The sequence below is a fragment of the Phascolarctos cinereus genome, unplaced genomic scaffold, assembly GCF_003287225.1.
Source record: "Phascolarctos cinereus isolate Bilbo 61053 unplaced genomic scaffold, phaCin_HiC Scaffold_7;HRSCAF=346, whole genome shotgun sequence".
NCBI classification, from domain to species: domain Eukaryota; kingdom Metazoa; phylum Chordata; class Mammalia; order Diprotodontia; family Phascolarctidae; genus Phascolarctos; species Phascolarctos cinereus.
The window spans coordinates 193229024-193232464 of NW_027556180.1; the positions used below are offsets into that span (position 1 = coordinate 193229024).

Here is a 3441-nt window from a genome sequence, read left to right on the forward strand (position 1 = left end):
TGGAATTTGTTTCACTCTGTCTTTCTGTGGGCTCTGATGGTTTAGAATTTATTTAGAGTATTCTTAAAATGTATTTGGAGGGCTTTGGGAGAGAACTCAGATGAGTCCCTACCTTTACTCTGCCATCTTGGCTCCACTTCCTTTCAACCTATTTCATGACTTTTAAAGTTGAGCTCTGCTTCTGGTACACTGTGAGCACTATCCCAGGCTTCTTATGATGATGGCAGGGGCCTGGTCACTGGCTTTCCACACCAGGGCCTTAAGTTCTTGTGGCTTGCCCACTGCATTGGGGATGGCCTGGTCTAGTTGCACTTGTTGTGCTAGTGTCTGACAATTTGCCTCTGTGCTGGGACTGGAAGCATCACTGCTGGCCAGCTGAGCTGGAAATGAGGGACCTTAGTTGCTGATCTGTGCTATGGCTAAGCCTCCTTCTGGATTGACTGGATACAGTCTGTGCTGGGCAGCACTCCTCATTTACCCAAGTGAGATCGACATTTTCTGAAGTCCTTCTAAGTTATTTTAAGCTGAGAAATTGTAACACTCCATCATTTGTGGATTCTGTCGGCTCCAGAATCCATTTAGGGACTTGATTTGATGTTTCAAAGGGAAAATGGGGAGAGGTCAGGCAACTTACTGGCTTCTCTCCATCATCTTGGCTCCACCCAAGCATTATATTAGTTATGAAAACAGTCCTAATTTAATGATTCTAGTCTGTAGTTATTCGATTTATCACTTGGTTGTTTTACCCTGTCAAGCTCTAAAAACAGTTGAATGCAAAAAACCTGAGACCACAATGACCTGCAGCCTTAATCATTCATCTATATTAAAACAGTTCCTTTCTTTTTTTTATTAATTTATTCTACCTTCCTACCAATATGTGACTCACATTTCATTTTCTTTTAATTTTTTTTAAATACATGTTTTTGTTTTTTTTTTGCTTAGGCAGTTGAGATTAAGTGACTTGCCCATGGTCACACAGCCAGTAAGTGTCAAGTGCTGGGTTTGAGGCCAGATTTGAACTCAGGTCCTCCTGACTTCAGGGCTGGTGCTCTATTCCACTGCACCACCTAACTGCTCCCTATGTGACTCACATTTTAATGGAACATTATATTTATTTATTCATGGATTACAAGGTTTTATGCACAAAATTTATTTTTGGCCCTTTGTAGCCACTGAGCTGCTGATATACAGATAATACTTTATAATCTTTGTATAGGATGGTTTATTCCAACATTCATTATAGTGATTTTTTTTTTAACACCCAGTAGAGTCCCATATGAAATGGGCAGCATTGTAGAGTGCAGGGGAAATAAATAGTCCCAGATTCACATGAAATTTGTCTTTCTCCCTTTCTTTCATTTTTTTCTCTTCCCTCTCACAATTCTCATTCCTCTTCCTTTCCCTCTCCCTCTCTCCATTGTGCCTTTCCACCTCCCCTTCCTCCTTCTGACTCTGTCTCTATCCCTAGCTGTCTTTCTGTCTCTGTCTATCTCTCTGTCTCCTTTTGAAGGTCATCAGAAACTAGTAAAATGATTCAGAATAAATGTATCATAAAGTGTCATAAAGGGTTTCTCACATTTTTTCTTTGTTGTTGTTGCTTTCAATTTTATTTATTTAATCCAATTTAGTAGACATTAAAGTTTTCCACCAACCTGGGTTGCAGAAGCTTTCACAGGCTTCACAATTTTTTGTTTCGGTGCTGCCTTTGCAGGAGCCTTAGCAGCAGATGCAGCTGTCTTCTTAGTTGCTTGCTTAGCCTATTTTTCTTCTTTGGCAGCCTTGATGATTTGTTCTCATTGGGCCTTTCGAACTTCAGGTTTCGGGCTCCTCTTGGCCATTATATCAGCAAGTGAAGCCCCAGTGACAGCCCTCTGGAATTTAATAGCCCGGTGAGTTCTTTTCTTTTGAATCTCTTCCGACTCTCCCTTCTTGTGCTTTCTCCTATACGGGACAGTCCAATTGATTTGCCGAGGGTTCCTCTTTGAAAGGAATGCAGACTCACATTTTGCATTCAAAAATTGGAAAACCTTCCTGTCCGTGCGGTCGTAGCGCCTCCCGTGACCCACGCAGGTAGGTCTTGTACCTGCTGAAGTTGCACAGCTCGACCTTCATGGCTGCAAACGGGAGGAAGATGGCGAAGAGGAAGAGAAAGGTTTCTCATAACTTCCTCCCCAAATGTGCCCTAGCCTCAACTCAGAACTGGAAGGTTCTGTCTTATGTACTCTGTGAAATAAAAGAAACCTATCAGGGCTGTCTTCTGTTTGAACATTCTAATCACAAGGAATGATATGCCCTCAGACAACGGGAATAAATGTATTTGTAAAAGGAGATCTCTACTGATAAACTACCCTCTCTAATAGGGAAGGGGTGAGGCAGAGGGAAGATAGGGGAAATATGACTTTTTTTCCCCCCACATCTGTCTAAATGGAGAGAAAAAGGAGTGAGAAAAGGAAGGATAACAAAGAAGATAAAGAAGAAACCTCTGCTACTAGATTTCATAGGTAAAGGGAAGAATAATTCACTACTAGTCAGGTTCTTCTTCCAATCAGATTGCTTCTTCCTTATCTTTCTAGCATGGATGATGACGCTGGCTGGCCTAAGGAAAGTTTGGTTGCTCCAAATTTCATTAAAACACCGCTTCTCACTTCCCCATCTCTGAGTCTTCTGATTTTCTCTGAGCTGTCCTGCACTTCCCCCTAAACATACTTCCATTTAGGTTACATTTAGTAAGAAATGTATCCCAAATCTAAAAATAAAATAAAGTTTTAAAAATTGATGAATATCTCCTACATCTCTTCCTCAATGATGAAGGTTTTGTGGGAGGTAGGACTACATTTTGCATGATGCTTTGTCAATATTCCCATGCACACTCTCCCTGCCACGTTACAAAGGCTACCACTTCTTAGGCACCTGATATGCTTCCTAGGGCAGGGGAAAGAGAACTGACTCTGAAGTCAGAGAACCTAGGTACATTCAAATAGCACATCTCATGATTACTACCTGTATGACTTTTAGGCAAGTTTTTTAACTTTCATAATCCTCAGTTTCCACTTCTGTGAAATGAGATCAAACTTTATAAAGATTATGCCCAGCTCTAAATCTATGATACTATGATCTTTTAGAAGAGTGTCCTTATAAGAACTGGGTGAGATGGCCCACTGTTGAGGTCTGTAAGAACTCTAAGATTCTGCACTTGTTTTCTCTTCCTAAAATATTCTTCCCTGTCTTCTTCACTTACACATTCTAGAAAGCCCAGCTCAAATTATTCCATTTCTATGCAGACTTCCCTGGGTTATCTATCTGGATGTGGTCCTAACACTACCTCATCCCCACTGTTATGGTATTGGTGATCTTTATAACTTGTTACCTTTCATGTTAGCTGTCTTTTCATCTGTAAATGTCTTATTTTCTCAACTAGATTATCAGGGCAAGGGATGGAGC

At 40.8% G+C, this 3441-nt stretch overlaps 1 pseudogene; it reads right to left on the reverse strand.

Annotated features, from left to right (window-relative positions):
- Nucleotides 1-1634: 1634 nt before the first annotated feature.
- On the reverse strand, nt 1635-2112 carry LOC110197099 (large ribosomal subunit protein eL24 pseudogene; annotated as a pseudogene).
- Nucleotides 2113-3441: the final 1329 nt, after the last annotated feature.